Source organism: Cyprinodon tularosa, unplaced genomic scaffold (assembly GCF_016077235.1).
Source record: "Cyprinodon tularosa strain WSP-4 unplaced genomic scaffold, ASM1607723v1 ctg13, whole genome shotgun sequence".
NCBI lineage: Eukaryota > Metazoa > Chordata > Actinopteri > Cyprinodontiformes > Cyprinodontidae > Cyprinodon > Cyprinodon tularosa.
In genome coordinates, this window is record NW_024038114.1 from 520,136 (window position 1) to 532,862 (window position 12,727).

At 34.2% G+C, this 12,727-nt stretch overlaps 1 protein-coding gene and 1 long non-coding RNA gene across 5 annotated transcripts in view; both read left to right on the forward strand.

The window, feature by feature from the left end:
* The window catches only part of rbms3 (RNA binding motif, single stranded interacting protein), a 433,687-nt gene that overhangs the window by 200,798 nt on the left and 220,162 nt on the right, over positions 1-12,727 (forward strand). The window lies entirely within an intron of this gene.
* Positions 4,067-6,217, forward strand: LOC119778002. 2 transcript variants are annotated; one of them, XR_005280013.1, is made up of 4 exons: positions 4,067-4,898; positions 4,985-5,048; positions 5,502-5,845; positions 5,936-6,217. It is a non-coding gene; the product is annotated as an uncharacterized LOC119778002 (long non-coding RNA). The 2 variants fall into 2 exon arrangements; XR_005280012.1 differs by having other exon boundaries at positions 4,077-4,898; positions 5,502-5,638; positions 5,936-6,029.

Sequence of the window (12,727 nt, forward strand, 5' to 3'; positions counted from 1 at the left end):
AATTGTTATTGAAAAATAGAAACCTTTTTACGCCTAATCTGTAAAGTTATAATGATACTTATATAATGCCCTTTTGAAAATAGGTTTGTCAGATAAAAACAACTGATAGATAGGCTAAATACATCCAAAATATTCATTGCTTAATCTGACTCAGGTAACATAAACCCTATCATTACACTAGTCATAAAGATTTGAATGTTAAAATTAGGGATGGTAGGTGCGTTATCTTTTCCTAAATGTCCTTCAGCCTAGAGTCAGCCAGCCTGCATGATGTTGTAAATTGACTCAACAACAGGCCACATTTTGTACTTGCTGCTTACTCTGATATTTTAGCTCTTTCTTAGGTATTTTACATTTTTTGCAGGTAGTTTTCCTCCAGGGTCAAGGGCTATAGTCACTCTCTGACATTGCTTTCATGGTTTTTGCTAATAAACATTTGTTTTCCTTTTTGCAACATTTTAAAGTGGTTTGCTTGCATTAAATATAGTACCTACATAAGTCATGCTTAATAAAGGACTAAATGTCTAAATTTATTTGTTTATCACTGAAAGTTTTAAGATAATATTCAACCAGTAATACCAGTTTTGTTTGAGAAAAGTTGTATTCATGCATGGAGAAATTAGTATTAGTACTTTATATACACAAATAATGTTAACAGAAATAGCAGTTCACCTCTTATGAGCAGACTGAAGCATAAAAAGGTCCATACCTTGCATGCATTATTAAGCTGTTACCATCTGAGTGCATTGTAAAGTTCCACACAAAGAAGTTCTTAGAAACTCAAGTGAATGCTCTTGATAAAGAAGGCAAGCACACAGCTTCCTGCACACAGATCAGTGAGGCCTAATAAAGTCTAGATTGGACCACATCCCCCAGGAACCACAGAGCAAGCCCTCATCAAGCTATAACACAAAGTCACATGGGCCTTCCGTTCTCCTGTATCTCTGTCTCTCAAGCACAGTCTCACACACACACACAAGCAGCTTTGTTCAGCTTCATTAAGTCTTTTTTCACTCCCAACATGGTGAAAAGGAGGTCAAGATCATTAATGCAGACAAGGCCAGCAGATTGTGAAATGCAGGATTTGAGTGAATCTGTCTGGTTGCATAGCCTTTACTTGGCCGTTTTTCCAGAAATGTCCTGGTCAAATGTGGCCAATTATTCAATGATGCTTTGGAGACAGAAACATGCTGTCCAGTATATTGGGTAATGCTCCCAGTAGTCGTGTCATAAGTCATGCATTTATTCTTGAAACTCACCCATCAAGATTCCATTAGGCTGAGAGGCAGCCCAATAGATTTGGAAAAGCACTCAGCGTTTTGACATTGGATATCTCTCGTTTAGCTCTTTCTAACTGCATTCACCCGGCTGTATACAGTTTGACAGTTTCAGTTTGATTTCTAATTCTGTCTGATCTTGAACATTTTTAGCAGCACAGTTTGAAAGGTCAAACCACATCAGAGCTTATGTAAAATACTGTAGTATTGTAGATTTGCATTTTAATGTGGGGTTTCTCTCTACTGTATTATGAGAAGCAAAGAGGTTTACTTTTTCTTTTTTTATGCTTGGATTTTTTTCTGCTGTTGTCTAGTGGCTGTCCTCCTCTTCAGTTCCTGCTTTGGGTCTTTCTCCTCTCTCTTGTCTTATATTGCCCATCTTTCCTTCTTAGAGCCCCCAAGGTTGCCTGAGGTTTGCTATGCTAGTGAAAATTCAATGCCACTGAAACTTTAATTAGCCAGACTGTGTTTCAGTGGCAGGCGGGTGGCAGCATTTTAGAAAAGGTCATTCAACTGTTCTGCAGAAAGCAGCTCCCCGGTTTCCCTTCAGCTTTTTTTTTTTTTTTTTTTTTTTATCCCAGATGCCCTGGCACTTTTCAGCACAAAGCTCCTCCTCTCATGGCTCTCAACCCTGGCAGCTCTCCCAGGGAGAGTGAATGTTAAACATAAACTCTCGCTAAATATGGCAGCTCTATTTAAGGATAAAGAAAATTGTTTTAATCTTGTTAGCAGGCTTAGGTAATTTTGCCTAAGCAGAAGCATGGGCTGTCATTTATTTTATTTATTTATTTGGCTATGGCTTGTTTTGTCACATGCTGGCAGCTCTTGTATCCCAGTTCAATTTTTTTTTTAAAACAAACTGCTGAATTTTTATGAAGCCACATCATAACTGCTGATTAGAGGCCGTTAATAAAAGAAATAAAGATCAAGAATTGTCAGAATAATACTTTTTTTTCTGTGTTACTGTTGTAACTTTCTTCTAGTGAATTTCAATTTCTTTGCCAGGAACCTTTTAAATTAGCTTCACTTCTAGCTAACTATCACATTTTTCCCCCGAAATTCAAAAGCAGTATAATTGTATTCTAATCAGAAATAGCAGAAATGTAGTGATCCTCAGAATCCCATTCACCTCTTTATTTAGAGGATTTGAGCTTTACATTAAGAATTTCTGTATTTAAAATCTGGCAACTGTAAATATTTCCTGTAAATTTAAAAAAGTGAACATATTTGTTGATATTTGGGTTTAGTGTCTTGTTTAAATGTGCTCAGTTAATATCATTCTTTACCTGTTTTTCCTTGATCTCGATTGTAAATAGGAGTCAATTTCAATGTATTAGAGTCTTACTGTTGAATTCAGTACTTAAGCGAACTGGGCTGTAACTTGTAATATTTAATTGTTCTAATAAACAACATTTTGGGGTTTTACTGTCTATCAATTACAATGTTTTACATTTAAATATTAGAAAGCAATACACTCCTTACAGATATTAAAAAAGGAATACAGATACAAGTAAAGAGCATTGGTGTAGTATTTAGTGTAAACCAGGGATTAAAATGTAACATTGATAACTACCAGACACAACATAAAGTCTCGAAAGTGCTCACATTCATTACAAAAAAAGAAAAAAAAAAACACTAAAGGGACTTGAAGAAATAAGGATTTATTAGAAAAGTTCTATTTTTTATCCATTTTAGATCAGAGAACAACTTATGTTGAATTCAATTTTGTCTCTATTTTGTGCTGTTTTTGTTCATTTCAATAATTTAGTACCTGGAGAGATTGGACAGATTCAGTTCTAAATTGCTAGGGGAGAGTGTACTTTAATATAATGTAATTGACAATCACCATTTTCTTATTAAAATCCATCTGCAGTAGACACCCCTCCATCTCCCAATCGTACCCAAAAGGTGATCCACAGAAGTACAATCATCTAAAGCGGTGACTCTCAAGCAGAACTAAATTTTTACTTTTTTCCCCCCTAAATAAATAAGCGGTTAAACTGAGGCTCATGTCAGAACAACATGGTCACAGAAAAAATAAAATGTGTTACATGCGACATATAATAATCCTCTTTCTTTAATATTTTTATTGTCCTTGGCAGTAATATTTAACACTAAAGAAAAACAGTGCTTAAATAGTGGTTAGAATTACATGTTAGAAACTGTTAAAAACGTATGTCAAATAAATTCGGGTGGGTACTTAATCTCTGCTGGATGAAGAGTTCTCAATCAACTGTCAGCCTGATATATGGCTGTAGAGGGGAGGTCAAAGAAGTGGAGTGGGAATTTTTGGCTGTACACCCAGTTAGCCAGAGGTCTTCTGACTTGCTTGGGTGACTGGATGGATGTAGGAAAAGAGAGAAAAAGCAGCGGCTAAAACAGCAGTTGCTGTAAGAGAAATTCTTTGGCCTCAACAGCTATGTAGAGGCACTGGGCCAGCCCTCAAGTCCAACACCAACATATCCCACCCAACCATCAAACCCACCCTGGTAAAAAAAAAATGTGCTTTATTGTATTTCAAGTATATTCATATTTCCTATAGTTTACTGAAAATGTACTTAGACAAATTGTACTTTTTGTAAATATATAAAAAGTATACTAACATTACGCTTTCATGCTAATACTTTTAACACACTTTAACATAATTACACTATGTTACACTTTATAGAAATATATTATTAAAAAAGTATACTTTAAGTGAAAGTTATGTGTAATTTCTAAAGTGTACTTATTTTAAATTTGTTTTTACATATATTTTTGCTATATTTTAAATTGTATGCTCAAAGTTGTCATTGTAACGTACATTGAAAGCATATTTTAAAAGTACACATTTTAATATCGACACTGTAATATTAAGTTTGAGTGCATTTTAAGTTACATTTGAATCTAATTATGAAGTGAAGTTATATACGCTTGTACTTCAGGTAATTCTTTTGGAAAGTGTTCAATAGTATAACTACAAAAATGCACTTAAACCCTATTATGCAATTTTGTGCTGTGTGTAAAGTACACAGATAGCAATTATTGCAGTTGTTATGTAATGTTTAATAAGTTTTGAAAAAGAAATATGATACAATACATCTTACACACAAAACCACATTGAACAAAACACTAAATGTTCACTTCAAAAGTACAGGTGCACAAAAATGTGTGTTCTGCTGAAAAGCAAGTGGTTTAAAGCTGGTGCAGTGCTACATTATGATCTAACAAATAGCATAACCCACATTGCAACAGAAAAGTTAATACTGGCCAAATGCAAAAGAAATAAACTTAACACATTACAATTGTCTCAAGTGTTCAAAAAAGAACATTTCATTAGTATTGTTTAATGGATCAAAGCAGGGCTACTGCAAACAAGACCAATTGGTGAGTGCACATATTTAAAAGTCGCTGACAGCACTTCATGCATATAGGAGTGATATGTGGAGGTTGTTTGGCCTTGATGTCTGTAAAGTAGTAGCTCCCCAAGAATTTTAGTCTTGGGGAGTTTTTGGTTCAGTACTGATATCAGAATTCCCATAGACTTTGAATGCACCACACCTGCACAGCAGTTAGTCACGGCTCCTCCCTGCTCAGAGCTAGCGTGCTTTTCTTTTAAGGCCTTGGTCTGCATGGAGAGAGGTAACTTTCAAAACATTCCCATTTGGTTTTGAAATCTTAAGATATCTGTATAAAACGCGATTTTGATTATTATATTTGTATTGTAGAAACAGGAGATGTAATCGGTTGAGCAGGAAGATTTGCTGTATTATTGTGTTGAAGAATATCCTGGTGAGTTCACATGAACCTGTGAATGAAATATATATATTTTTTGAGATGTAAAACCAGTCAGGATATAATGTTTTGTAATATATGTAATTTTACTAGCTCTTTTGATTTATTGAATGCATTAGCACAGTGAGAAGGAGGCTAACACACCCCCCATGTGCTCTTCTAAAAAAGAAAATGCACTTTCAAGCTAGCTACATCTTGTGTGATGTTGCTGTAAAACCCCCACAAGGGGTTAACGTAAAATTAACCCTTCATAGGTGTCCTGGATTGTTTTTTCCAGATACAAGTATTGACTACTGACCATAATGATTTCTTAGACAGTGAACCACATGTAAATTGATAATTTTACTTTATATTTTTGTCTGTATAAATGTGGTAAAAACCAATTTATATTATGGTGATTACATGATTTATTTTCCAATTGAAGTAATTGCTCTGCACATTTGTGTGCAGGCTGTTTTTTTTTTTACATAGTTGCAGAATCTGCTGTTACAGCTGAGCAGTTCATTGTATGGACTGGACTAGACTCCACCAGAGATGTTGATGCAGAATGTTCCCAATGTGAATGCCATCCGGTTCCCTGGAGGGTGGTAGGAAAAACAAGGAAACTTAAGGATTTTTCTTCCCTTTCTTTCTGCGGATTCATAATTTTTTTCTTTTCTGAGATCTCTGACAATTTTTGTTGTTACTTTGTTTAATTTTTTTGATCAGATCTGATAAAACCACTTGATGCATCAGATTTATTTAAATTCAACTGAAATGGACAATTTTTTTTTCTGGTGCACTTATGGACCCTGGTATATCATACTGATACAATTTGTCAGACTTTTCTGATGTACTGCTCAAAAATACTATGAATTTACAGTATCTCTCTGTTTGGTTAACAGACGCTGTTCTTCTGGAGTTTCCGTAGACAAGTGTCTCTGATGTGCGCACGGCCATCAGACGAAAATGTAACAATGAGCAGTTCAGCCAAAAAAAGGAAAATAATGTGTGGTGGGCGTGTTTTTGTATGGTGGGAGGGTTTAGGGGTGCAATAATAAGGAATGTTGTTTTTCATTGTTCAGTATTCCTCTGCGTTCTTTAAAGTTTATTTGTAATGTTTAGGTCTGCTGCCTGAAATTGACATATTTCTACAAAGTGTACTAAAGTACCAATATTTGAAAATGTGTTGTAAGTTTTATAATGAAAATGGTTAACGTCGATATGTAAATGTTTATACATTCTGAGATAGTACAAGTTATATTATTTGTAATGTACTATAATTTGGACATGTTTCAAATACATTAAAGTATATTTTTTCATCTGCACGGAAGTATATCCACAAGTCTTTCAGCATTTAGTATACTGTTAATACATTTGCAAGAATGTGCAAGGTAGAAAGTAGTATAGCAATGTAATGATAAAGTATATTTACTATTAACTGCAAAGTATGCTTTTTTAGTAATTGGAATAAGCCAACAGTATAATTAAGCATATTATTACCACAGTAAGAGTATATTAAAAGTATAAAGCTTATATATTTTTAAGACACTAACAAATCATTTTTAATGTAGTTATAATACAACCATAGTGCACTTTAATTTGACTAATTAAGCATATATTAGTACATATAAACTCATATACTTAAAGTATACAAAATATACTTTAAGTTGTTCCACTTTAGCACATCAAAGTACACTAAATACACTTCAAGTTGAGCTTGTCCACAATTTAATTACAATTAAAATATATTTAGTACAAAATTAGTTGTTCCAAAATAGCATCCTTCAAGTTAACTAATCATAAACACACTTAAAGTATAGTAATGATTAGTGTGCCTTCAAGTACACAAAAGTATGCTAAATTTTAGTACACTTAGCACATTTATTTTTCAGCAGGGCAGCACACCCTTGAATCACATTTGTGCCAAGCAAACTTTAGAATATCTTGTTTTTCACTAACCAGATCTAAGGGAACAATCCCAGCCCAGGGGCTTGCTAAGGGAGTCATGTTCTGTAAGTCTGAAAGTGAGAAAGGTCATTTGTGTTGAGTCAAGTATAAGTAAAATGGTTGATATTTTCTGTCATCAATGAGGAATCAAAAATTCAACCCATCACATAAAAACACGACTCTAGAAGTATGAATGGTCCTAATTTCACCATTAGGCTTTCATTTTTCTTTATCCTCTCATCTTCCTCCTCCAACACGGCGTCTCAATCTGCTTCTCTTCAAGTATTCTCAGTGATGGCTGAGCCACAGCTGTGCCCTCAGAGGGATTGGTTTCTGCATGCATGCACTGACTTGGTCACACAAAGAGAATGAGGCAAATCAAGAGCTAATCACTAACAATTGTGCAAATAACCTTTCCCATGTGTCCAAGGGAATTGTGGAGGGGCAGCTGGGGATCTTTTTTTTTTTTTTTTTTTTTTGGAGGGGGGGCTGGATTTGAAGGTTTGTGAGTAGCGTAGGTGGTGGGAATGAACTGGAAATCCACAGACCACCTGTTTTGTAGAAACTAAGCCCAAACACTCACGGGAGCCAAATTACACTTAATAACCATCGACCATCAAAGCTGGCCCATCCTATTACAATGTTTTCAAAAAGTTAAAGCTGGTGTGAAACAGTGTGACCCAAGACTTTTGCAGTTTCAAAGACACAAAATTGTCCTCTGGTTATTGCTTCAAAGTGTATTGCCCTAAACTGTAGCCTACTTAACCTCTATTCAATTTATAAAAATCATATTGTTATTACCCAACCATCCAACCTATAGGGACAGAATGGCCATGCAAAATACAGTACAACGTCCGATTTAGTAATCAGGGCCCCTGGCCCCTAAGCTTGTACAGCACATCTGCACTAAGATCAACTAAAATGCTTGGAAATCTAACTTATATTTTTGTGATTTACTGTACAAAAACTAAGAAATCCTTTTATTCTTCACAGTAAAGACAAACGGCTAATATACTCAGTTTTATAACTTTCTAGGGATACATTTTCTAAAATTGTTTTGCAATCAACATTTTCTGGGATTTTTTTCTATCTAATCTTTTGATACTCTTTCATTCTCTGTCATTTTCTGAAAAAACAAAAAACGAAACAAAAGCTTTCGAATAGTTTAAAAATAATGTTTTAAAGGCTAACTGGTAATACAAATAATTAATTAACAAACATTTTGGAGGTGTTCATACTTGTTTTTCAAAATTCAAATCCCCTAGCAAAGTTCCATCATTTGAAAAATATATTCTATTAGAAAAAAAGATTCTTGACTTAAAAAGATTTTTTTAAGTGATTGTGATTATTATTCAAAGTATTAATCATTATTTACTAAGATATGTTTTTCATGTGTTTGACTGCATATTATGTGTGCCTTCTAAACCAGAAATCGCTTTTGTAATCCTTATAGAAAAATACTAATTATTGACATGCATGCTCAATTAACATGCAAGATGTTGTTACGTTAACATTTTAGCTAGTAATGGCGATGTTGCCTCCAGTCACGCCGTGATAGCAGAAATACCTGTTCAGTCATGTGAGATAAAAGTTTGCTACATCATGAAAAAGTGTTTTCATCTCCCGTTTTACGCATTAACCCTTTTTAAAGAAGCCAAAAACCAAATCCAGCGAGAGTAAAAACTTCTTTGAGAATTTGAGGGACATTTTTCCATTAGAACTTTGCTGTTTTCATCAAGCTTTTCTGAGGCAATATTTAAAAATGCACATTAGAAAAGCTGATTGGAACGCACCCAGTGGTTGTTCAATAACTGAGCCACATTTTCCTTAGTCCAATTCTTCACCCATGTCAGCTTAAAAATTTAACTCTTAAAAGTATCAGAGAATGTTTGGAAATTCTCTGCTACAAACAGCTACATCCTGGAACAATAACTTTAGAGAAAAGCTGAGAGCACCAGATTATTTAGCCTAAGGCAGCTTTTTGAATTATTTATTCCCTCATCACTTTATACATGACACAGACTGTGTATTTGAAAGCTGACAAGTATTCCTTCTTTTACGTTTACAATTTAGTTAACGTTGTCAAAAGCTTATACACTGACACTTCAAACCATATTTCTTTTTTTGTTGCATGAAATTAATTATTTTATTACTTTTAAGTTAGTTTAAGTGAGATTTGATTTATGCCAGAAAATAAAAGTAAATGCCAGTGATAAGGGTTAAAACAACTAAGGCAGTTGTCATCATGGCTCGCTGATAAGGAAATCCTCTCTGTACCTCACCCCTACCACATTCCTAGGCTTTACATTTTATCTCAGTCAAACCATACAGGAGAAAACAGAGTTTTAAGCTGCAGTGAAAGCAGCATTACAGTTTTACCTAAAGAATGACTGACACAAGGGACAGAACCTGGAATGTCTTGACACTATGTTTGTGTATCTCCCTCCATCCTTCCTGCTTTTTCTGATTTTTTTTCTCTCTAAATCTTCACTTAATTTTCTCTGAAGTCATATCTAAAAAAAAACGAATGGAGCTCTCTTGCAGATGAGATGTGTTCATTTGTGCGTATCAGACAGCAGTACTTGTTTTGCAGCTTTGACAGTTTGGACATCCTCTAAACAAAGGGAGGCAATTCTGTAAAGCTACAGTACCTCTGAAGACGACCAGTTTGTGCATAGAGAGGAAGAGTAAAAGGAGGACTGCTCAGGTTACATACAGGATGGGTCCGGTCATATGACCATGGAAAACACATATTCTCATTCATTCATCAAAATCTGGTTCCTCTGAACTTTTAAAGTGAAAGCTCAATGGATTGTCACTCTCACAAGCAGCCTTTTTATTATCAGCATTTTAGTTCCCTGTCAACATTAGAATAAATGCAAATAAATGCATTCGCTTAATTTTAAACCAAATGTCAGAATGGGACATAAAAGAGGATATACAGTTTATAAACTACTTTAAAACAGAAATCATTGTTGATGCCAGACAGGCAGATCTTGAACCTTTTCACTCACAACAGTCTCCATAACCAGTAGTTTTGTAGAATTATGCAAGGTCGTAGAAGAATGAAAAGACCCCTTGCACTTTTGTAACTCATGTTTAGGAAAGAAAAGTTAGGCTAAATATTGAAAAAGCTTAATATTATACATCAATTGCAAAATTAAAATAATTTTACATTGACTGATGAGTGTGCATTGCTGTAAAAAAAAAATAGGTTTTTGGGTCAGAATTTGGTGACATACTGCAAAGGCATGATAAATCCTTCCAAGTTCAGAAGGCCTGTGATGGTGGAAAGGTTTTATGAATACTCTTTTGCTACACTTTTGGGCCCCTAGAAGCAGTTTTAGATGCCAAAATTCTGACTCTTCATATCCTTCCCTCTCTGACTTTAGCAAATATCTACAGAACCTTTCATTTCTACTTTCAGCAGGAAGAAAAACACAAAAACATGTCCAGAGCTAAATTTATCAATACCTTTTTTTGTTTTTTTTTAGAATAACAATATGTTCACAGAATTACAATGGCATCATGGTTACCAGATCCCAATCCAATACAGAATATCATATGCAATAAATGATGTGCGGCCGGAAATTCACATAGGGAGCAAAATCTCAGAGAATTTGTTTTGGACACATTGTTAAATTAGTGTCATGTACAAATAACATAAACATCAAGGCGAAATAAATCAATCTGGTGCTAGTGATGTATACCTATTAAAGTGGCGCCAGAGTGTATATCAATATTGAATGAATGACGTATAATATCATCATTATTTAGGGTGCAATGATTCCAGCTGATATAATCAGATGACTCATAATACTGGATTTACAAAGGTCCCTCCCTGATGAGACTGGTTCTTTCTGTGGATTGTTACTAGAGATTTAAAGTTATTCTGTTTGTTCTCCTCTACAGATTGAGCTTGAAGACATGGTATGCTACCTTAGAATTAATAACAAAGTAGAGCAAGTTAAAGCTAGTTAATTTAATAATTTGTAAAAAGATGACAATTTTAATTTGATAATATTGAAGTTAAACCATTTAACAAAATGAAATTTGCTATTTACAGGAAATTGGCAGTAGAAGAAAAAATATTTATAAATTAACCTACTTTATCATCCTGACAGTCTACATTACAGAAAACTAATTTCTGAAAAAGTCTGTGATTAAAAGCTTTTTCTTTATAGTTTCTCCTACCACTCATCTTTAAACTTTTCCACAATGAATGGTGACCTCATCCTAAAACATTTTTAAACGTTTACCTTCCAACTTACATAAATCACCTCAGCTGCACTATATTTTTTGTCGCAGACTGTGTTAATTCCTCTTTTGTAGAATTCAGGGACATTTGAATGTTTTTAATTAACTTGTCATGTACCTCTAATTCACCTGGTGAATTATATTTTCCTTGGAAGGGAACCACATTAGTGGGGAAGGAATGAAAAATATTGGAATGAGAATCTTTGATGACTGCAAATAAGCACAGTGTGTTAAAAACCAGCCAACTTTAACAGATGGGTTTGATTCTACCCATTGGCCAAAATACTGTAGTTGCAGAGTTATGTAGAAGATGAATGGATTTTGGACTGTGCATTGATTTTTTTTATTTTTATTTTTTTCAAATTTCTGTTCTTTCTTCCACAAAATATCACAAAGTGATTCACCCATTTGCTTAGAAAAATAATGGCAGAATTCATATTCAGCCCAAAATGTATTATTTACTTTCCATTCTGAAAGCAATGGCATTTGTTTTTGAGTCATTTGAGATATAAGAGCAAACATTTGTTAGTTTACAATTCCACTAGTCTTTTTACCCTTATAGCTTCTCCATAACAAACAAATTTAAAATCATGCGTCACCCCAACAATTGTACTGCTGGAGCAAAAATACACCTTATTTTCTAGACTCACTATGTCCAAAAAGCTACAGAAGTAAAAATACAAGCTTATATAGTTGTAATTTTGCTTTGAAGGATTCAATTGTTGGAGGTTATTTTAAATGTAATTTTAAACGCATTGAATCTGGCTTTCTTTCAGTCATTAACATTCCCCAAACCGCCCACAGTAGTTCAGTTTGGACAACATCTTCAAGTCTGTTTGTACATTCTGGATCCTGAAAAAAGTTTAAAAACCTTTTTGCATTATAAGGAAAAGAATGATAACAGTATGTGCTTTTATTCTTTTACAACTTTACTATGATATTTCAAATTTTATGTGAACTTTGATGTTTTCACACTAGCTGAATCTCCCTGGTTTCTAAACCTCCATCATGAGCATGAAAAACTGTGTGGTAGATGATACACCATCTGTATTTGTGTTAGCTTATCAGTGGCATGAGAGGATGCAGATGGAGATGAAGGGTTTCTATGGCAAAAGCTGCTCATGCCGAGCATAATTTTAACCTGTCATACCGAGCTGTTAATTTGTTCTTTATAGAGCATTGTTGTTAATTGCTGACCTGGGTGAGGTCTTTTTAAATGCAAAGCAGCATTGGGACAGATATAGCAGCTGTGATGCCAATAAAGATATAGTAATTTACTAGATTAGGTTGTAGCCTTGGCATGTTAAAAAAATTGGGTATCTTTATTTATTTATTTAATTCTATTTTTGTTTTAGTTTTTTTCCCTTATTTTTTGTCTGTTTGGCATTGTCTCACATCAATTTTCCCCTTTTATCTCTGTATTTGAAAGTTTAAAGTGACTTCTATTCTTTTGTTCTTCCTCTTTCTTTGTTCTCCGTGTCTGTTTCTGG